We start from the raw sequence: 24775 nt of genomic DNA on the forward strand, positions 1-24775 counted from the left end.
TTAGAACAATACAAAAGCAAATACATGCAGTGATGCTATTTTTTTATATGGGCATAGACTTTAAGTCTCTACAGAATCCTTCATGTTGCATATTCCCATCCAACTAGCTGGAAGGCCTTTCCTTTTATCTTTTGAAACATTACAAAACAAAAATCCTCCCAGAGATGTGGTTGAAATCAACTTATTTATATACATTTAACTAATTAGAAAACATGGATTTGTATTTCTCAGATAGTTTGTTGATCTTTTCATTCCCTGAATTGACTTCAATCCCCAAAATGGATTTTTTTTTTTTTTTTTTTTTTTCTGGAGGCCTACTGTTGGCCTCATTTCCTGATCAAAAGAGTTCTCTGTTCCTGTCTGGGATAGATCTGGGATTAAATGACTATCTTTGATGACTCACTTAACAAAATTACAACCCTGTCTCCAAAGATTACCCTTCCTGCAGCTTTCTTTATTCCCTCCAATTTCATAGTTAAAAGACCTAATTTTGAGATGTCAGAGCATTTTAGCGGACTCATGACATAATCCTTATCATTACATATGAGATAGTGACATCTAGGAAATGCTGAAAATGAACTTCATGCTTTCCATTTGTCCAAAACAGAAAAATTATTATTCAAAGACGTTCTTGTAGAAAATATTATTCTCATGATGGGCATTTCAAATGAAAGCCAAATGGAACATTATTGTTATCAATTGCTTAAGAGATGATTAACCAAAAGGAGACAAATAAGCTTTAAATTCAAGATTCTAATTTTGTCTGGAGAAAAGCAAAAAAGAAAAAACAAACAAACAAAAAAAAAAACTCATTTACTGCTGCTCTTTTATGAACAGTTCATTTCAATTTGAAGCCATAACTTAAGATGTTGTGTATTGACTTTGTTGCTGAGATTGGAAGCATGCATACGTAGATATTCATACTTAAATCTTAAAATTTTACTTAATAAAAAACACCTCTAAACACCTCAGCAATTAAAATAGGTAGCTAACCAGTAGCAGCTTAAATGTGCCACTATTAACAAATGCAGCCACAAATATGTGCATTTAGTTGGAAGTGGTGGAGGCAAAGCTGAAATTCAAAACTTGATCTCTCAGTTATTATATCTCTCTCAAGACCAAGAAATTTTAATACCATGTGATGGAAGCACATCTTGTGTTAAAAAAAATGCACATACCTCAGAAAAGTGTGCAGCAAGCTTTTTCTTCATTGTCATGGTTATCAGGGCTTTGACCTTTTGGTGAAAATGTAAGAGATATACTCACACATCATTGTTCCAGCAGCAAAATTTACTGATATACTTTAGGCACAACTACTGTTGTTGCATTTCTGGTGAATCTGACAGCATAAATCATGATCTTTGCCTAAAACAAGTAGCTTTAGTGCCAAACCCTGGCAGCAACTGAATAAAGTTATAGCAAACTACAAGAACACAGAATTATAAAGTAGTCAAGCCTGCCAATCATTTGAACACATGGGGATCAAACTCCAGACAGCAGTATTTGAGCTGTGCTAGTGCCATGACCTCTGACCCATGACTTTCTCACCCTTCATACTATCCTATTTGAACCAAGTAACTTGTGTGTCATTTTAGATGCTGGCATGCAGTTTTAATGGACCACCACTAAGTTCTGATACTTCTGTTGTGGTCATGTGTCTGACTATTACTGCCTGGTGCTTTATTTTGTTTAAATAACTTTCAGCACTCATTTTACAACATGACTAGAATACAAGCTTCTTTCTACAGAGCTTGTCCCCCATTCTATAGATTATCATAGTAAAACATCCCACTGACTATAACAAAACTCCAAATCTTCTAAATAATAAGGTTACAATTTATGTTTTTTTAAAAAGAGTAAAAGCATTTTAGTTACTACTTAACATTTTCTATTATAAAATATTGGTACAGAAAAGATGGCAGCTGATAAAGAAAGCTGAGCCCCTGGAAAGATGTTGTGGCGAGTGGTCTCCACTTCCAGGCTGTTGAAGACAAACAATGCCATTTTGCAATATGCTGAAAAATCCCTTCACATTTTCCTCAGATGCCCTGTGTAACATGCAGTAAAATGCAACTAACTCTGCATTGTGGGGTAATATAAGAATAGTTGCAATATGTAATAATAACTTGCTATAAAAAAAAGAATAAGAAAAAAAGGGGTGATGTTATCTGTCTGCTGCTTTGGTTTCTCCATCTTCGCTGAGACATGAGCAGGCTTGTTACTTTCTCTTCTATGAGCATTTATTATATACAATCAGTGTAGAGGTAAATGACTATGCTTCATAATATTTTTTCTTTACAAATTTTGTAAGTGATTCTTCATGGATACTTTTAGCTTTCTAAGCTAATGGGAAAGCCAAACATTGTGAACCTAGATGTTTACCAACAGTGATAGGGTATGTCATTTAAATGAATATCAAAGATGAAAGGAAGTACATCAATATCCCTGGTGGAGCTTTGAACGATGAATATATACCAGAGTGCAGAGACTCCAGTCTCAGTCAGCTCAAGGCTGGTTGGGAGGGCAGCATACCTGCATGCCTGGAAGCTTTATTTTCTTTTAATAACTCTATAATTTACATTCAGCAACCAGTGTATCATGTTGGACAAAATGTAAATCCTTACAAAAACAAATGAATATGTCTGCATGTTTTTCTGGGTTTAAGTGCTCATGTTGTTAGGTATTAAGTAAGTATAAAATAAATAATTGCAAGGTGGAGAAGTTAAAATGGTTACCATTGATTCACAAGTCAGCCACAGTTTTTAAGGAAACACTGATCCCCCTCCTACTTTGAAACAAACCTTCGTATATATCTTTACCTATTAACTAAAACTTTTTTTGCAGTGTAAAATGCAGATTATTACCCTCAGACTTCTCAACATTTCTCAATGATAACTTTGAAATTTAGTAATAAGGACAATCATTGGTACAATTTGATATTGTCTTTGTGACACTCAACTTTTGGAGTGTCCTAAAATGTAGTAGGGATATTAATTTTGACCCTAAACCTAAAAAAAAAAAAAAAAAAATGTAATGACATTTACCAATAACCTTTGCTTTGTAGTACAACAATTCTACTTTGTTTTTAGAGTTACATTACCAAGCAAATGTTGATACTAAGACTCTTTAGCAGGACAATTTGTCTACCAAACAGAAGAAGTCACTTTTAGAATGACAATTGTATATTTCTATGTTATCTAAACGTTACACTTTACCGTTCTGGTCAAACCTCCTGTGACTAATTTAAATGCTTTTTCTTTTCTTGTGTTTTGTCCTTCAGAGTCAAAAATATTTGGATTTGATTCCTTAATTTTTAGAAGTGTGAGGATAGCACATTTCATAGCTCTTGTCAACGATGGCTGTAGGCAGGTCCAGTAATCATGATAGACAGGATTCATGTGAACATGCTGTGACTGAAACTATTTTAGCAATCATTCAAAATATACTGTAATTCAAACCTTTTTATTGGCTGGCACCTGCACGACAACTTGAAAGGTTGAATATTTTTAGCTTTGCACCATGTACTGTAATGGCAATATGAAACAAAAGACCCAGAGTTTGAGTCGCCAAGAGTCAGCTATTTAAAATGAATGAGGAGTAAGAGCATCAATGCCTGGAAAATGTTTGAGTGAATTCTGCCTTACAGCTGGATTACCACACAGCTGTTGTTGATCATCAAAACATTGTCTCATTAAACCGAACCATTCAAAACAAACCATATTCACAAGGACCTGGACCCCCCCCCCAAAAAAAGAAAACTTTAGATAATGCATATACACCAGAGTTGGGTGTCAGAGTACTTTGGGTCTCCTAGGCAAAGCTAGGTAAAACATTTTTGAGGTTTACTAATGGTTAAAATACAAACCAGTATTGCATCCTAAGCTAGTCTAACTCATGAAAGTAGCTTCCCTTTGTGGGGTTATATTTTGTCTGCTTTTGTTGTCTTGTTGAGTGTTGTTGGAATTTTTGTCTCTTTTTGTTTGAGTTGTTTGATTGGTTTGAGTCCCTTTGCTGTCAGTTAAAGTGTCTTAGTAGCTGTTTTACATTTGGTGGTAGATTTTTGTCTTTTGTTCATCATAAAACTATTTTTAGTTTTTTTTTGCTCTATTTTTGTTCTGTATCTATTTTGGGAAAACTTATAAAATCCTTCCAAAACTAAAATGGCTATGGGTCGTCTCTTTGACTAAATCTCAACGATTTAGGCTAATTTGCATAACTTACTTTTGATAACAAATTCAATAAGTAATACAATATTTCCTAATATCCATTCACTGATCTTCCAGTGAAATTGTTTGGAGCCCCCATGGGAGAGGTTTGCCTCACACTTTAAAAAAGCTCTGCCTTAGCATTATAATATGATATATTTCTGCACGCGGTTTTATAGTGGAAGTATGTGTTTATTTCTTAGAAATAAGAAAGTCTTTGAATATTTAAGTTGTGTGCACCATTAATAATTTTCATTGCCACAGAGCACATTTCTTGTATTAGAGACGTATGGCAGTCTTTTGAGACAGTAAGTGGTACTCGTCATTGTTTAGCAATGGTGTAGGTGTATAGTAAGAAAGAGAAACAGGAAGTTGTTTTGAAACAGTGTTATTTCAACCAGGAAGGAGGACTTGTATCTTGGCAGTCGGCAGAAATTCTACATAAAAAACAAAAAACAAACAAACAAACAAAAAAAAGCAAAAACAGGAATTAAAAATTTTATAATTTAGATTACTGTAAAATTATTGTTAAGGGTTAAAGAAAAGTTTTCTTCTGTAGTAACTTTGTCCAGATTTTCTAAATGTTTGAATTAATCTAAAGAAAACCAAAATCAAGTTATTTGAAAGTAATTCCATAAATAAAGTGTCCTAGAAGTTGATGAATAAATAATCTTGACATGTTGACGGGAGCTTGGACTCACACCGTGGTGGCTTGAATAGGATGTTCCCTAAGACGCATTATATCTCAATAAAAGATGAGCCAACAATATCTCCTTTGATGGAGGAGTCCATTAATTCAACCTTCAAAGTATGTCTGCATCAGATGTGTGTTTGAAAATTAATCCCATTTTAAGTGCCAATTGCAGATGTGATACCATACTGATGGGCTATAAAGCCATCTTTTAGGTCAGGGTGGAAGTGGTAACAAGGTTTAACAGGGCACTATAAGGGTGCATTTCAAATGTCACCATTATGTCATCCTGTTGTCTGACAACTGTGAATGGCAGAGACAGAGAGGTCATAACAGAAGATTTCATCCGCTCCCTGACGAGGGGTGAGCTGAGACATGTGCACCTCTGTCAAGGCAATCCAGAGCTCGCTTGACAGATAACTGATACCTGGGCTTTAAAAGAAATGAGAACGAGAGCAAGTCTAGGGCATCGTAATCCATTTGGAAAGGCTTTTCATCTCTCACAAACGCTGGTGACCAGGCTTGGGTAATTTCCCCACAGGATTTACAGAGAGCATTAAAAAAGGAGCCATGTAATATTCAACCTACCTCAGAGAGGCTGGTAGGTACAGAAGTGCAACCGTGCCAGCGTTGGAAGGATGTCAGGATCAACCCTTTTTATTTCTCACAAAATGCCAAGTTATGATTAGCTTGTCAAGTTTGCATCTGTGGTTAGGAGTTGTCTTCAATTATGATTACAACACAACACTGTTCAAAAACCTTCTGTGTCATCATTTTCAGCCATCCTTCATCTGTTATCTTTGTTGTTATTCACATGAACATTTAATGCAGTTTTACAAACTTTGCACAGATGGAGTTTGATGGTTTGTGCTCAGGAGACTATGCTGCAAGATGCTGCAAATTAAGCTGCAGCCAGTGACAAACTGACTCAGGGGTCAAGGGTCTCTGGAACCCATTGCCCCCAACAAGTCTCTACCTTCTGTAATTGGATACTGCATCACAAATGGAATTGTTCTGCTGAAAACAGGGATTGGAGCTCTGCTATGGGACTTGCCTGTGGGTTATATTAATAGGCCATTCTCTCTTTGTGTGCAAAGAGTGCTCTAGACAGTTCATAAGCAGTCATTGTTTCATATATATCTTTAGGAAACAAACAGATGATGCTTTTTTGCCCTGAGCGGTTTTCAGTGCAACATGTTCTCACATGATAATGTGTGGTCCACTTAGGTCCACAACACAAAACATATTAGATTTATTAGACTGGATTTGCTTTACAGGATCTAAAATAGTGAGATAACCGCACAGTTGTTTTCTAACACCCCCTGTTTTTATTTTTCATTTTTCATTTTGCTTATTCAGTTGGACTGGTGTCTGTCCAAGTCCGCTTACTCCTTCTTTTACAATTAAACATAATAAACACTTTAAGTTTCATGTGATTGCAAAGGGAGCTTGCTACTGTTTAATTTAAAACCAGGGAGAAAACTTCTAAAGAAAAAAATTAGCTCTCTGATTTCAGTAACACAACTTTTGCAGATTGATTTAACACATGTAAGCTCTTCTTCTTTGTTCTACTTTCAGTCAGTGGTCCCAGTTAATCTAAAAGGCAGATTTTTTTTCTTTTATTTGTCTAAATCATTGGTTGAATTTCTGCAGCTAGAATCACATCACTTGATAGTTGAGACTGTGTCATAAGTGTATAAAATGGAAAAAAAAAAGTTAGTTAGCATAACTTTGATCTTTCCTAAACTGAGTAATTGGGATGCTTTTTATTCACTTTTTAGTCGATTGTTAATGGTCATCTCATGGTCCCATTAATAATATTATCTTTTACAGATAAGACTTAGGCCTAACATCTGTCCATGTTATGCCATCAATATGTCTGTGAGAATGTGCTCCACCTTCAAGGTGTTGTAGCATGCCATACACCTGCCTGTTTGCTCTCCAATACCTACGGTTTGGCAGCTGGAATAGCTGGTGGGTGGCGTTTGCTGCCTGCGAGAGGGTGATGTGGAGGAGACCTGTGGGCCAAGAAGAGACTTGTGGGTGTGAGAGACAGATGCCTGGGATTTCAGAGCAACGCACGAGTTAAGTCTTGTGTGATATGCTGTGTGTTGTCACCACTTCTTCTAAAAGAGAGAGAGAGAGAAAAAAACATGGGGAAAAAACACATTTCCCTGATGGTTTGTGTGCGTCAGGCACAGTATGCTCTGCAATGGGGAGAGACTTGCTGATATGAAAGATGTGGGATTTTGTATTTGATGTAGTGACCCACACCCACAAACACACACACTTTGTATGTATGGCAGAAGGAAATGGAAAATGCGATGATTTTGAGGAAATGTCTTGTGAAATTACGGTCCTCGAGTAATGTCCATTAAGTCTCAGATTGATGTCCTCTCGCCATCTGCTGAGCTGATCTTTGAGTCAAGGGTATCAAGGGTATAATGACCAGCTGGGTAATAATGTTTCAGATCAACCATGTTGAAAACAGAATCTTTATATTTGTTGCACATTAAAGTGGGAGATGCAACACTTTTTAAAAACATGAATAAAGTTTCATGCTTTCATTTAGCCTCTATTTGAAAACACTGCCAGTTATGCATTTGGTTGTTCACTTTAAAGGTTACCTGGTAACTGGACAGGAGGGCTGTAATGATACATACAGAAGGATCCTCACTTTTACCTCCAGTGGAAACTTAAATCAATGTCGAAAAAACGTCAAAACAAAGTAAATGACACACACCCTTGTCCAGAGTCAGAAATTGGTCAGAATCCATACAAATAGTCCATTTTCTTATCTGTCTAAACAGAATTTTGCTTCATATGTTTATATGCAAACATATATGATGCTATATGGTTGTTGCTAGTTAGTCTTCTGATATATAAATGTAAATATTTCTCTGATTGGATGTCTGTAGCCCTGGCTCTACAGCTGAAAGAGCAGGTGGACTGAACCATTTAAGAGAAATATAGAGGGGGGGTGGGTGTTCATAAATGTTTCCAAAACAAAGAAACTTAGTGATACCATTGCATTGTAACTAAAATGTTTGTGTGATTGTAAGTTTATCATTGAGTAATAGATATTTTTGTTAGTATTACAATCACACTGAGGGCCCTTCTGGGCCCCTGTCAATCATGGACTCCTAGAATCCTTCTCCTTTACCCCCCTTTTTCAGTGCCCCAGATGGTGGTTGTGTCTTCAGTCATTTTTCGGGATCAAAGAAAAGAACGGTGGATATCAGGGCCTATTTTAAAGCAAATAAACATAAAAGTTTAAGTCACAAAAAATAATTTTCCAATTGTCATTGTATCATTAGTAATGGTGAGAATCACAGCCACAAAGCCTAAAACTTGTTTCCTTACCATGAATCAATGTTATTCAGTCAGATGACAAAATCAGTGCTTAGGTAGCTCAGAGAAGATGTATGCTGAGGCTTTCTCAGCTTCATTCATTCAATATGTATTTGGAAGTCTGACTTTCCAAGTTCCCAGTCTGAAATACAACACGAACGCCCCTTGAAGTTGGATATCTGACTCGGAAAGTCGGGGCAAACTCATCAACCCCAGACTTCACCCTGTAAAGATGGCTGCCCAACAAATCATCGGTTTATACCTGAATAAACTCTGCACACACAAGAAACTACATAAAAACAACCATTCTCTTTTCCATAAAGTAAAACACATTCACAGTTTTTCTTATATGAAGTCTTGGTTTATCTTCAATGTCTTTCAAATTCTTCTGTGACAATTTCCACATACAGGTTCAGTAAAAGTATGTAAAGAGAAAGTGAGGAAATCAATATGCTTCCTGTGTATGTAGTGGCTTTACAAATTTTCTGACTTTATAAAAGTTTTTGTAAAAAAAAAAAAAAAAAAAAAGTTTGTAAGAAGGACTTGAGAGAAATTTGTTTGTAAAAATGGTTACTTAATGAGGCCCCAGGCTCTTTTGGGAGGCCCTTTCCTCAGGCTCCATGCATTACCAGTGCAGGAACTAGAAGGAACATACCTTTTTGCCAAACATGCCCTGATTTTATCTGGGATTTTCAGGGTGTTTGTCTCTGGTTGAGTTTCCCTCACATTTTATATCAGCATTTCTGTCTCAGTGAGCTCATATTCAGTAGTCACCATAGCTTGTAAAATGTGTTATAAGCTTTTGTCACAATCCATGGTTAAATAGATGAAGGATTTCAAGCGGATGTCATAGTTAAATATTTTATTATGAACCATAAACCCATAAAACCCCAACAAGGGCCATAGCTGGGAAACCAACCAGATTACTAAGGGAGTTTCTAGGAAATTAAAAACATATGAAACAGTAACAGGAACATGGTGGAGCTAAAGAACAAAAACACCTTTACAAAATGAAAATGTAAGTTACACAAGCTGTAAACAATGAAGAAATAAAGCAAGGATGTAACTAAAATGACACTAACTAACTACAAGGAGAAAGAAACATGACATCAAAAACTAGAATGGACTCAAGAAACATCAGAACATGACATTTAATAACAAAAAGCGTTGCACAGACTAAAACTGTACAAGATAGACTAGGATATGCCATAGGAGTGTATTTCTGATTGGATGGATGTGCTGTAGTGTAAAACGGCTTTGAGTGGCCAACAAGACCCAAATGGTACCACAACCATGAAAAACACACGCGAAAACAGGGGTAAAAAAAGGAGCGTCTCAAGGACATCAATGTTAATCATTGAGTATTTCATAATAATTATTATAATGCCCAAATAAAAACATGCTGAGTCTGTTGAGGTGTTGAAAATTAACATATTTGGAGTTATTGAAGCAGAGGTGTACATCCTGGTTTAACTGTGTAGACTGCTGACCAGTTTGACCACCTTGGGAGAGATGATTTACACCTCAATGGACTTAATTTGCCTAATGTACCCTGTACGTTAGATGTCCGTAGGAATGCAAAAAACCCAGTGACGAAACATAGTAATCTTTTAGCTCCTTGAAAAGAAAGCCCCTGGCTGTTTAAGTCCTAGATGCTTTTGGTTGTAATGTGTCCTTTAAGGCCCCCTTCCTGAGAAACACAGCGGCACATTTTGAAGTTTGGGGAGTGGCAGACTAGCCACAAGGCAGGCATTATGCAAATATGTTTCATGGTGATGTTATTAATCAAAGGGAGCATGGTTAATAAACCAGGCATTTAGGGTAGCTCAGGAATAGTGGAGTCTGCAGGGAAGAGTGGAAATCCTTTGTGTGGAATCTGGGCTTTGCAACTTAGTAGACCTTTTTAAATTGATAGAAAGTTGTGTGACATACAAGAAGAGACGGAAAATCCACAAATAACCATTTTGAACAAAACATGCAGCTATTTAATTTTGTGTTTAACAGTTCTAAGCCACCAACATGATAATGTGTGACGAGAAAACACTCTTTTTTTTTTATTATTTTTTTAAAATTGTTTATTATTGTTTATTAATGTGGATCCTCATTAGCTACATCTTATAGCTGCTGCTGTTACTCTTACTGTGGTCAAACCCAATGCCCATTCACAAAAAAATTGCACCAGTAATGTAAAATATCCAAAATCAATTGATGAAAGACACACACACACACACACACACACACACACACACACACACACACACACACACACACACACACACACACACACACACACACACACACACACACAAAGTGAGGCATTTAGAGTACTAATTGTCAAAACTTGTAAATCAGTCCAGATTTAATGCACCCACTCAATTCCAGAATGTTTTTAGTTACTTTTATCAGTATTGCAGCACAAGGCACCACGTATAAAGGCAGAATTTATGAATGTGCAATGTAACCCAGATTTAGAGCTGACTTGAAGGTCTTTTGAACTGTCTTGCCACCCTACTACTTCACAAATTCATTGAAATGAGAATTATTGCTCTTATACTAGACAATTCCCATATGCTTGAGTTTCTATCTATTGGATGAAGCAGAACCTGCACATTTTCATGAAGCTAAGCTTAGGCAATACAAGACTGAACGGAATGAGCCACATTACACCAAACCACCTAACACACCCCCTCAAAAAATGCTCAAGTGTTGACCAGTTTACAGATATTTTCTTGTATTTTCAACAATGGAATATATTAGTTTCTCTCCACTTTTTCAGTTTAGTTGGGAGTCCTTTGTGTTTCAGCCTTGGGGTGATTTGGCAACCTGTGTAGGGTGTGTTTTCTGCCTATTACTTGCATAAATTCAGGCTTCTCAAACCTGAAAAGGTTACAGAGTTGGTCAGAGATGTTGTCCATGAATTATTCATGATGCAGTAAAAAGTTACACACCGTTGTGAGAGACTCTAATACAAAATATAAAGTTGTTATTGTTAAATTGATCGAACACCTAAACTAGTTTTTCTTCATTCAGCTAAACAGGTAAATATGGCTCAGAATAGCAATGAGAGTAACAGTACATGGCCTTGAAATTATGCCGGTCTGACGCTCACCCTGGAGACACAGTTGAACAGTTCAGCACTGAACCAGAGCGGAGCGGCGTGAATGAATATGCACTTTGACTGGGTGTGTAGAAACCATAACCTCCTCAGCCTGGCTGTCTGACAGCCTCCTGCTGTTCAGCACTTGACTTGTGGCAGCTCACAAAATTTTTTGGTGGATCACAAGTTAAGCTGCTTCTAAATGAGATGAGTAAAACTCTACTATGGGCTCTTAATGAAAGCCAGATTAAATTTCTGCTTCATCAGAAAGCAAAAATTTGTGGCTGTAGCTCAGGAGGAAGGGCAGTCATCTTCCAACCAGAAGGTAGGAGGATTGATTCCAGGCTTCCACTGGCTACATGCCGAAGTGTCCTTGGGCAAGACACTTAACCCCACCCACATGGCCTCCCGATGGGCCTATTGGGGTATGAGTGTGTGGGTGAATGTGTGTGTGAATGTGATATGTAGTGTAAAGTGCTTTGAGGGGGGTCAAGCTGACCATTTAAAAATCCATTTCCGGTTGGAAGATGACTGCCCTTCCTCCTGAGATACATTTTTGCGTTCTGATGAATCAGCAATTTAATCTGGGTTTCATTAAGAGCCCATAGTAATACTGACCAAAAAAAAAAAAAAAAAAAGAAAAGAAAAGAAGAGCATATGCTACATATTAAATGAAAATTTTAGAATTGTTAAAATTGGATCATAAAAAGTGGTGAAGTCTGTCCAATACTTATGCTGTTTTCATACCTAATAGTCCACCGCACTCATCAGACTGCATCAAAAATTACTAAAGCAAATAACAAGACAAACAACAAACGGGAAATCTTGCACATCTTTAGGGCAACTTCAGTTTCCACCACATTGGTTATAATCCACTTCCCCCATTTCGTTCACTTGAAATGAACCAGACTACAATTAGACAGAGTTTACTTATTTGATACGCATTGTTACGACCCACCTTTCAGGGGTATGAGGAAGGGTGTAACAAAGAATAAAAACGTTGTGGACAGATGGTTAATTTAAAATAAGCACATTTTATTAAAACTCGTGAACGGTGAATGAAACCTGTAACGGAAAATACACAAAGTAAACAAGTGCTGGGGTTAGCGGACCTGCTGAAAGAAACAAACAAAACCCTATACCAAACACACACCGAGTGCAAACGAAACACAACAGCCACTCGGTGGTGAAACTAAAAACCAAACAAAAAGCAGCAGATCCATAAACTAAGGTGACCGTCGTCACAACATAACAAGCTAACCTAGCCCAACACAGAACTAACCACAATTAAACTTAAACACCACAACACACACCCAGTGCACAACATGGGAGGGAACGCAGCCTGAGCCATTCTGGCTCTCCCCCCCCTGACTGGCTTCTGCTGCAGCCTTTTCAGCACGAGCTTCTTCCAAGCTGCAGCCTGATTGGTCCGATGGTTAACCAGTCAGAAGGGAGGAGATTGAGGTGTGCCGGCTCCAGCCACTCCAAACAGAGCCTCCACACAGGCAATTAATGGCAGCAACAAGCTACAGCTGCCAGCAATTGGCAGTAGCCGTAACACGCATCAGAGTTCAGTTGCACATTTACACCTTTCCAAATGAACCAGACTTTCTGAGCAAACAATCTAAGGTTTGATAATAAAGGCTAGTGTGAATGCTTCCTAAGAGAGTGTGAGTGAATGGGATGTCTAGGTATTTTGAAATAGCTGCGATAAATTGGGAGCAATAATAGTCTGTAACAGAAAAGCTGTTTGTTTTTTTCCAATGATAATGATATTTGAATGGAAATTATTAACATCATGCACATCAATAAACTAGCAAAAAAAATAGTCTTACTCGCCAAGATTCAATTCAATTCAATTCAATTCAATTCAATTCAATTCAGTTCAATTCAATTCAATTCAATTCAATTCAATTCAGTTCAATTCAATACAATTCAGTTCAATTCAATACAATTCAATTTGTACAATAGCACCAAATCACAAGAAAGACATCTCAAGGCACTGAAAACATAATAAGTTCAACTCAAATAATTTCAATCCAATTCAAACAAATCCACATTAGTCCATTTTATTTTAACTGTGTTCATACAAGACAATTTAAAAAAAAAATAACAAATAAATAAGCCTAGGTAAGGAAAACCCACGGATTGCATCAAAGTTTCTTTCTGATTCAGTCCCCTATCCTGAGCAAGGGGTGGTGGATGCCATGGTTAAAATTAATGAGTTAAAGATAAGTTATTGTTACATTAAGTTATTTTAGTCAAGAGTGAGAAAAACCTCCCAGTAATGAGGTGTGAGAGGGACTTTAAATACAGAAACTGAAGCTCAAAACCCATTAACAACAAAATAACGGTGGTCACAAAGAGATGATATACAACTGAGATTGATCTAATTGATTTCAGAGACTTTAATAGCATCTACTGAATGTGCTGGGCTGAGCCCTGGCAACCTGATTTCCTAATACAGAATGTAATAGCAACACTGATGCATAATGTTTTACAACAAGGATGAAAAAAGTATGTAAACTGAATGTTTTCCTTACTTATACCTTACATACATCTTGCAACATTTTGACATTTCAGGTGTCCCATCTTGCAAAATGCATCATCACATCCAGTTTCCATGGCTCTGTCTTTACCTTTGACACTGATGATTTGTCCACAAACCCTTAAATAGGAGTGAATAGCAGAGGGGTTGCATGCAACACCCAGCGGTTTGAGATCCTTGGCTTTTACAGTTCTTTCACTTTTTTTCTTTAATGTCAATCCCACCCATGAAAAGTTTAAACATTTGATTTGGATTAAATAAATATTCTTGCAAATATTAGTCCTCAGTTTTGCAAAGTGGCCATGTGCATTTCAACTATATAACAGATTTTTATATAGTAGGCTTTGTATTTTTCTGCCTTTGTAACTATTTCCTTAATATTGTCTCTAAATATGTTGTCATTTTGAATAAATAAATTACACAAAAAAAAAAAAAAAAAACTGTTTTGTAATGGGGTGTTTTGACCCCTTAGGAACATTGTTATTACTTTCTTACATCTACTTTAAAGCTCCTATAGTAGGAGGAGCGTTTTTTCTCACTGTAATGCATTGCAGTGGTTGGGCTGTCACAATGAACTCAGTAAAGATTAGTGGAGCGAATGGAGAGTGGAACACGAGGAATGTGGAGAGGAGGACTATGTTGAAGTGTTATTTAAAGACAGGAGGTGACCTCGTGGGAAAGGTACACACCATCACAGTTCATGAATTGGCTCCAGATGGGAACTGGCAAGTGGGAAAAGCGGAAGAGAATTGTATCGACAAGTTATGCGTGGGTAGGCCCTGGGCAAGGCCATTAGCCATGTTGCCGAGTCACTAGGGAAACCTCCGTCAGTTTGAGTTTTCACTTCACCTGAGTGTTGATGGGAGCACTTTCTGGCCATCCTGCACAGCAGCCCAGAAGGAGAAGCCAAATCAAGACGCTGATGAGGAAAGCACCAAAAAAGTCAAGTAATAAATATCTCTAATGCAGAGAAGACATGCAAATAGCCCAGTGCTCATCTCTTTCTCTTTTAATGAGATTACAACAAGGATCGATTATCTAAAGTACTTGCTCTGCCCTCCCTAATTTTCACAAATTCACAGCATCTATTGCTGTAAATGAAAGCTGAGAGGTAATTCATATCAGAGCTTCCAGTAGAAATTCTGCATGTGCTTTGTTAGTTAACTTCTGCCTCTTGGTAACAAAAGAACAGTAAAATGAATCCACAAAAGACTGCCACTCCACAGTTTCAGATATATATATAAAAAAAAAACAAATAAAGATAATCTTCAGGGAGTCTGACCAAGATAAAATATTGAAACTAATTTTGAAAAAAAGAAAGAAGAAAAGGGAAACAAGCAGTGTAATCCTATCAATTTGGTTGCAGTCTTTTTCTTTTTTCCGTTATTATTTTTTTGCTTTTTTTTTGTGAAGCGTTGAATAGCTTTATTTCCCTGATTTCCATAAAAAAAAACACTGATTATAACATGACATATAATCCAGCCCCAACCTTTGATCATTGCAGTCCTTGACCATTTAGTTTCTTGATTTAGTTGTTTTTCCATTGGTAATCCCCATTCTTTAAATTGCTGCTTGTTTTTGCTTTTTCTGTTTAGCTTTTTTTTTTTTTACTTGTGTCTTTATTACCATCCTAGTTTTACTTCTGACCTATGTTTCTTTGAAGTTTATTTATATTGTACAGCACTTTGGTCAGCATTAATGTTTTTAAAGTGCTCTATAAATAAAGGATGTATGATTAAACCTGTTAGGATTATAACAATATATTACTTAATAGTTTAGAAAACTAAAACACAAGTCATAGTTCATGTGGCATACAACACCATGTGACGTTGCAGTCAAGTTTCACTTTGTACACTGCGTGTAGAGTCAATAAAAGACTGACTTACTGTTTGAAGAGAGCTCACAGTGCAGGATGGATGACAAATTAATCATCAACAAGGGGCTGAGAAAATGGCAAAAGTCCTGTAGTGCACTTTAAAGGTCTGTTAATTTGAAAAAGAATTTAATGTGGCAAAATTTATAAAATACCTGCCAAATACTTGTAAGGGTACTAGTCAACCCTTTGAGGCCTGTGCTTATTGTTTTTAGGTCTTTGCTCGGAAATTGCACACCCGTAATGAAATAAGTATATTTCTGCAGCCACAAGGCCTTTTTAGTTAAGATGTGTAAATATGTTACTGGTGAAGAATAAATGAAGATGACATAAAGCACAAGTGAAACAAAGTTTCTGTTTTTCCTTAAAAAGAAGAGGAAAAAAAAAATATATATATATATATATATAGTCAAAAAAAATTAGAATGAATATGAATTTCTTGTTAGAATGATACAGTTGTAGCTGTAAAGCTTTCAGTCTCTATTTAATCAAAGCACAAAAGTGAAGCAGAACAAAATAGACAGTACTGATTAAAATGACAAGGATGAAAGATCAATATTGTATTTATTATAATTTTATGATAATATCTGATCTCAGCTAACAAAAAAAAAAAAAAAAAAAGGAAGCTGAGATCAGATCAGAAAAGAATTAGTTCAAATCAATATTCCTTTTTTTTATATCATCTTGTGGCATTGCAGTGATATTTTTATCATAAGTGCTTTTGGACATGATAAAATGTTCTATATTAGGTGAAATTGTGAAAACCCAAGCTGTAATATGATTTTTCATTTTACAATAAATACAAATTAACTTGCAATTTTCTGAGTGGGTGAGTTAGGATAAATAAACGTGACGTGTGGTAGTATTTCTATTGCTGCTGAAATGAGGATCAATACTTCAATTTAAATTTAACTCGCCCTATTTGTGGTTGTATTTCAAAGCATTTCCAGTTCCCTTAAACTTGTGTTTTGTGTTAATATATATTTAAAACATGCCCCAAAAGAAGAGAGAGAGAGAGAGAGAGAGAAAAAAAAAAGAAAATGACATATTTGAGAGTTTAACAAGATGTTATAGGCCACTGCCTTGTTGCAAAGTGAGCATCCAACTGCAGTCCCCACTTTTTGACAGTGGTGACAGACTGTGATGAGGAGCTCGCTTAGCTGTGCCGGGAGAGGCGTCTATTCTGATCAGTTCCTCTCGGAGCAGGATATTTGGAGTGAACACTGTCAAAACCCTCTGCAGTCCTCATCTCAGCTGAAGACAACCTGTGCCGCTGCACATCAGTCAAAGACAAGCCTCGCTACCTCTGTTGCCACGAGAGGAAATTTGGTGTGAGGGTGTGAATTCATAAAAAAAATACTTTCCAGTTGACATTTCTCTTTCTTTGCAGCTCAAATAGATCTGAGTGAACTGCTTCAATTAAATTTTAATAAACACCAGAATGCTAAAAATTTGTAGAATTTTAAATGGTAGAGTGATTCAATGACAATGACATGGAAGGAACTTTTGAAGCTGATAGGATTATGACAGCACCATTATTTAACAAACACTAAATCCAGACTTTCATCTACAACAAATTTGTTTATGCTTTCATCAGCATCCCCCTGCTGGCATGTCTGTGCATGTGTGTGTTTTTCATCCTATACAGTATGTGAATGTGTTCTTCCTCCTCTTAGATGTTTATCACTCCCTACAATGTGTGTTGCTGTGTGTCTTTGTCTGTATGCATGTGTTCGCTGTCTGACTCCATAAGCCAGCAGAGTCTAGTGAGTTGTCAAAAGGTGGTTGCCCTGGTTTCCTGAGCAAGAAAGATGAGCATCTCTTGCACAACCCTAGAACAAAGAGGCAGGTTGCTAGCCTGTAGTAGAGAAAAAAAATCAATTTTAAAGCTTCCAAACCAGTAACAGTAAACACCAACAGCAATGAAACAGATGGATTTGATTGTACTGAGATCTATCAACAATTCGGCCATTCTTTACTGTGTTCTGGATGGGGAAGGTGTGCAGAATACATACTGTCTTTATATAAATATGTTCATTGTCCCCTAATGTTTATCAGTTGTAGTGTGCCATAGTTGAAAAAAAGTTAAATTTTCACATTTTTCTTTTAATGAAAGGAAATACATAATCATGCATTTTTTAATTTTGATATTAAATCAGGCATGTATTATAACAACATATCCTTAAACAGTACAATTTGAATGAACAATTCTGAACCACTTCAGACTGTTATGCTTTTGCATATGAAATGCATGGAAAAGACAACAACAACAACAACAAAAAAAAAAACAAACAAACAAACAAAAAAAAACCTCTTCTAAGAACAGGAGTGCAACAATTCAGTAAAATTCAGCGGGCATTTATTTTTGATATGGGGCAGGATGTTGTAACAAGTCTAGTCGTAACAGTTTAGTGAAGTAATGCTTAAATTTCCACATACATAATGTGCTGTATTACAGACAGTAGTGACAACAACAATGATAAATTTTTGATTGGAGAGTCTTTTTTTTTTTTTTTTAATAAGTTTCACACATAGCTCTGTCAAAGTTATTTTAGAAAATATCTCAGAAAATTGAGAGTCATCTATTTTCATCATCTTAAATTGCTGATAATAGGTAGCCTGGTGAGTAAGCACAACAATTTTACTGGTTGTCTCATTTCAAACAGAAACATAATCAACTCCAGTTCAGATAGAATGCAGCGTAAGCAGTTTTTTTTAAAAAAAAGACCCTGGCCTGTACTTGAGGAAAGGCAGTATGTAACTTTTCAATCCTCATCTGGTGGGTGGCAGCTATTGTGACAGAGGATTAAAACATATCCTTTCTCAGCACTTGAGCAGTTTGTTTGCTGTACTCCCTTCTGAAGTCTCTCCACCAGCTGATGGCTTTTGCAGACCCAGTGTGCAACCTCCTTAGGCTTTGCTAAATGAATTAGGGAAGTATGAGCAGCTACATTTTCATCTTGGTACACTTGATGCACATTATCCTGTGCTGTTGAAAGCCTAAATACCTGCTGGGTCTTGCTATGACTGTTCAACTACCATCAAGAGCCCACAGAGAAGTCAGATCTGTGGAAAGACTGTACTGGATAGAGACTGCATGCAGGAAAAAGTGGCTGATGAAAGCAAAATCGATTAATTGAATGAGTGAACAACTCATGCAAGGATCGAGTTTCGCTTCTGTGATAAAACAAAGTGCACATTATGTTATAAAATGAGTAAGAAAAAAATGAGTTAAGAAGTTGTTGCCCAGCAGTGATCTGCATCTCCATTCACTCCTTTACTGCCGGCCCTCTAAATCCTTCACTCAAATCTTCCATATGCCCTTCTGCAGCTCAGACTGACGCCAAGACACCAGCGGACACCTTTGTTTTCAGTCCCGTTAGTCACATCCTCTATTAATATTTCATTATGTTTATGTTTAGCTGTCTTGACCAAGCTCAGAATACTTTTATATTTTCATTGCTCATCTTGGTTTTCATAATGCAGCAGCTCCAAGCCACCAGATTTTCAGGTATTGCTTTTTGTAGAACTAGTTCACAGTACGGAGGCTTGATTTCACTATTTTACTTGTGTTTAAATGATTACCAAAGAAAAAAAAGTAGCACTATCTATTTTGAGTCACTAATGTTTAAACACAATCTCTTCATCTCTTTTCTTTTCATAAATGCTTGCACTGCTTTTTTTCTTCTTTTTTTTTCTTTTACCTTGAATTTAAGTAGCTTTCATCAGTTTAACATTCACCGCACACTTAGCAGGGCCGAACCCATTATCCCCAGCATCACTGAACTCTGCCATGCAATGCTATTCCCTTCATAACATCTTATTTAATGCTCATTTATTTGAACTCTAAAGATCTATGAAAACCCTGAAACTCTTACAAGAACCTTACTGGTTTGCTGCCAGTTTTATCCATGATCGAGATACACAAGATAACCAGATCACAGGTGCACTACATCAGTCTCTGCCAGTGTCAATGGGATTACCTGTCCTCTGTAGCCCGAGCCAAACAGAGGGAGGGATAGTGCAAAGAAGCTGGGGAAATAGGTCAAGCACACTGATATAGGCAGGTGTTCTTTTGAAGATGTCTCGAAAGTCTCCAGGGAACCAAGCATAGCAAAACATAACTGCTTCAATATAAAGAGTGACTGACTGTTGAAGTCAGTGCTGCGCTACAAAGGTTCTGCCAAAATATTTGGCTAAGATTTATACAGAATGTCTCAGCTTTGTTATTAATATAACTTTGACAATAACCAGTAGATTGGCATAAAGATAATTTAAGCAGTACAGTCCCTCAAGAAAAATCCAGACAAACAGAAATAAGAAGTTGTTACTATTACTACTACTACTACTACTACTACTACTACTAATAATAATAATAATAACTCATTGATAAAACAAGACCTAACTTAGTACTAAAACGGATGCCAGCACGGATGGGTAGTAGTGGGTTGCATGCATATGAATAAGCAATCCTTCTTAGCTTCCTTCCAAATGATTTATCAACTGTAGCCAAAATTTTGGAAAACCACAATATGCATTTTCATTCACTACTTTTCCCCAATTATTAATACAGGGTTTACTGATAAGCTGGAACTAAACAAAAACAGGGAGCAAAAGATAGATTGATTCAAGCCGACTTTAACAATGACTGGCAAAAATTACATGACAGTACAAACTGCAGAACTCTTTCAACATCATTTAATGTTGTCTGTTCAAGATTCTCTAGCTTTGGATAATTTGCTTATTTGTGTTTTTTTCCCCTTAATTTGAGATTCAATTGTAATTTGGCTTTTGCTCATTTATTAGCATAATCCAGGGGTTGCCAACTTCAGACGTCTTGAGGCATTGTCCCGCAGGTTTTAAATGTTTCCCTGCTGTAACACACCTGACTCAAATTAACACATCATTAAAAGGCTGGTGCAGAACTTGACAGTAAGCTGTTGGAGAACCATTTCATTTCAATTTGGTGAGTTACAAAAGGGAAACATCTGAAATTTTCAGGACACTGGCCCAAGAGGACCCGAGCTCGTGATCCCTGAAACAATCCCATTGTTTTCTCTTCTAGTTACATCTTCATCTTCTTCTGGCTGAAAAAATAGTGGCAGTTACTATTTATGAGATGAGACAAATTGCATTATGTACAACTTTTTTTTTTCTTTTTGTTTCAGATTGAGAGATCACATATTATTACATCTGACATCTCAGAAACCCCTTACATACAGTACTGTCATACTAGTTTATACATCCATTTTCTACACCACTTAGTCCAGTTTAGGGTCATGGGGAAACTGGATCCTATCCCAGCAACTAGCAGGCAAGAGGCAGGTTACACCCTGGACAGGTCGCCAGTCTAACACAAAGAAACAACCAACCACTCACGCTCACATTCACTTGCATGTACAAATATGTAGCGTAATGCCTAGGTATAAAGACAGATATTAATATTGAAATTAATATGACTTTATGAAGCCTTAGAAATAGTAGATTTTCTCGAAAAAAGGGCACCACTCTTCTGTATAACTGATTAATTAATCCACGGCCCAGAAGAGAAAACCATGAATGGGTCTTTTAATAAATTATTGATTTTGATCCAGTCTAATTCTCATATCTGAAGTGGTAAATTCAACGTCTGAAGGGACCTTGATTCAATCCAAATAACCACGGAAACGATTCTAAATTGCAATAATGTAAACAATTTATTAACCACCAATAATCAATTAACTGCAAAGAAAAATCAATGTCAGAAATTATGAAATTATCAATATCGCTTTAAAGACTCTGCCGGCCATCTGTTGCACCAGGAGGGTGAACCAGCTTAAAATGAACAGTGGGAATGAAGCAGGAGAACAAAAATAAACAAGGCTGAAGAATGCAATCAAATTAAATCAAAGATTATAAGGAAACTAATATTTGGATCTTATGCAGTTTCGAATATGGGAAAATTAACTAACTAATGAGCATTATCTAGTTAATCTTCGGTCTGAACATAACGGAGTAAATGGGAATTTGGTAAAGCAATTTAGAGTAATCAATTGAAATTAAAAGGAATAACTAAATGAGCTTTGGAGTGAAAAAGGAACAAAGTTTAGCGTTTAAAAGACACCAGCTAACCAGGGGGTCTCGGTTCGGTCTTACTGAGAGCAGAGGGTAGGGTCTTTGAGCAGCGTCAGACTGGATGTTGAGGTGGTTGGGTCCCTGATGTCCGAGATGAAGCGCAGAAAGAGGGCAGCCCGTCCCGGAACCAGTCGAGGTTCGGCTTCCCAGGCGAACAGAGGTCTTCAGTTTTCCCCTGGCAACGGTGATGATTGCTGGTGTGAAAAATGTGTTTTCCGGCTTGGGAACCACAACAGGAGCCTTTTTCTTAATATGTCCGTAGAGTTATTGATCAAACACTCGCTGGAAATGGGCTCTGCTGAAGACTGAACTCCGGACTGGTTTTCCAAAGTTCATTCTCAAAAACGAAAAGTAATGAAAAATTTAGCAAGTTGGAATATATCTCGTGCTGGGCATAAAAAGGTTTCTCTTGGTTGCGTAGCAACGGTTACAGGTCGCTTTGAGCAAAAATATAAAAACATAAACAACGAGTACAAAGACAAAACACTAAGCGGAACGTTCTGATGTTAATAATTCATGGATTTGTTTCTTTCTTACAGATCTGTTAAGTTCTCGATTCGAATCTGAACTGGATGCAGATTACTTGGTGCACACTTGCGTCATGCTGTTGGGACGGCAAACCCAAACATGAGTGTACAGATAAGAGCGAAGGACACAGCAGAGAAGCGATCAACTGCCAGCTCTCCCCCCTCACCAGACCCTCTTCTCCACATCACCCAAGGTCTTAAAAGGATGTCTCTATCCAGGTCTGAACCCCAGCGACCACCATCTACCAAGAAATACAGGGCTCCCCCTCCTCCCCCTCCTCATCCTCCTATTAGATCATCTGTCCTGACCGAGCAGGGCATGGGAGGAGGTTCCCAGAGCAGCAGAATTCACAACAAAGATAACATGCCATGATGCGTTCAGGGTCCTTGCTGTAGTTTTGCTACTACTGACAGCTGTTCTGAGATCAAGCCTGGACCCAGTAGGATTCCTGTGTTAGTTAGTAAAATAAGGAATCGAACACGGTCAGCTTGTGGGGTGAATCGATCTAATCTGTTAACTGTACCTTGTATAACTCAGAATACAACAGAGACCAGTGCAAACTTCATAAAGCTAGCTGTACTAAATGTTAGATCTCTGTCCAACAAGTCACTGTTAGTTAATGACTTCATCATTTCTCACAGTTTAGATTTTCTTTTTCTGACAGAAACATGGTTAACAGAAGACACAAGTGCTACAGTTCTTAATGAAACAGCACCCCCTCATTTTAGTTTCATGAATAAATGTCGAAACGGGAGGAAAGGGGGAGGAGAAGCTGCCTTATTTAAAGATTCATTCCAGTGTAAAGAAATGTCATTTGGTGATTTTACTTCTTTTGAATATCTTAGTTTTATTTTAAGGGGCATTCCCAAAATCCTATTTCTAATCATCTACAGACGTCCAGGACACTGTGTAAATTTTATTGATGAATTTTCTGAATTATTGTCGGTTATCTCTACTGATTTTAACCATTTCATCTTAACTGGGGATTTTAACATTCACATAGATAACATGACGGATGGTAATGTCAAGGAATTTTGTTCCATATTGGACATGTTTGGTTTATGGCAACATGTAAAAGAACCGACCCACATTCGAGGTCACATTCTGGACCTGGTTATTTCAAAGGGTGTTGATATTTCTTCTGTTGCGGTCACTGACTTGGCCTTGTCTGACCATTTTTGTATTTTGTTTGATTTACTGATCACTCAGAATGTTCAACCAACCTGCTTCTCCGTTAGGAAGAGGTACATTAATGAAAGAACAAGTGCTAAGTTTGTGGAGGCCATAGCTATGTTACCAACAACCAGTGCAGAGTCAGTTGATAGACTCCTGGATAATTTCAATCTGAAAATCTTGAATGTAATGGATGCTGTTGCACCGATAAGAATCAAGAGCAACTTGAGCAAACAGAAAACACCATGGAGAAACACCACTGTGGTTACCAGCCTAAAAAGAGAATGCAGAAAAACTGAGCGGAAATGGCGGAAAAATAAACTTCAAATTTACTATGAGCTGTACAAACAAAGCCTGCGTAACTATAACAATGAGTTGTGCAAGGCCAGAGAGCTGCATTTATCTGAAATGATTAACAGGAATGTCAACAATTCTCGCACTCTGTTTGCTATGATTGAAAAACTTACAAATCCTCCTAAACAGATAAGCCCAGAGCTCCTTTCCACTGAGAAATGCAACCAATTTGCAAACTTTTTTAGCCAAAAAATTAAAACAATTAGGCAAAATATTAATTCCACACAGTCAAACAAGAAAATTAGTCTGTGTCTAAAACCCGGAAATAATTCTGATGTCATGTCGCAATTTAAAATGGTGAATTTAAAAGTCCTACAAGAAACAGTTTGGCATTTGAAATCAACAACATGCACTCTGGACATGATACCATCCGACTTTTTAAAAACAGTTTTTACCTCAGTAGAAAGTGATCTCCTACTGATAGTTAACAGCTCGCTGGCATCAGGCATTTTTCCCAAGTCACTAAAGATAGCTGCTATTAAGCCACTCCTAAAGAAAAGGACTCTAGACGCCTCTATAATGAACAACTATAGACCTGTCTCTAACCTCTCTTTTATTTCCAAGATTATTGAAAAAGTTGTATTTCACCAGCTTCATGACTTTTTAAATGAAAGTGGAAATCTTGATAAATTTCAGTCCGGCTTCCGACCTCATCACAGCACTGAAACAGCTCTGGTCAAAGTGTTAAATGACATTAGGTTGAATACCGATTCTGGTCAAGTATCAGTCCTGGTTCTGTTGGATCTCAGTGCTGCGTTTGATACTGTAGATCACAGAATCCTGTTGCACAGGCTGGAAAACTGGGTTGGACTTTCTGGAGCGGTCCTTAACTGGTTCAGGT

The 24775-nt window shown here is 37.1% G+C and overlaps 1 protein-coding gene across 1 annotated transcript in view; it reads right to left on the reverse strand.

Annotated features, from left to right (window-relative positions):
* Window positions 1-21964, reverse strand: part of LOC121645304 (netrin-G1-like) — a 109342-nt gene extending 87378 nt beyond the window's left edge. Inside the window, exon 1 of the mRNA XM_041993754.1 lies at window positions 21901-21964. The gene's annotated coding sequence lies outside the window, so the exon portion shown is untranslated. The remainder of the gene's footprint in view (window positions 1-21900) is intronic.
* Window positions 21965-24775: the final 2811 nt, after the last annotated feature.

The sequence above is a fragment of the Melanotaenia boesemani genome, chromosome 8 (genome assembly GCF_017639745.1).
Source record: "Melanotaenia boesemani isolate fMelBoe1 chromosome 8, fMelBoe1.pri, whole genome shotgun sequence".
NCBI classification, from domain to species: Eukaryota; Metazoa; Chordata; class Actinopteri; order Atheriniformes; family Melanotaeniidae; genus Melanotaenia; species Melanotaenia boesemani.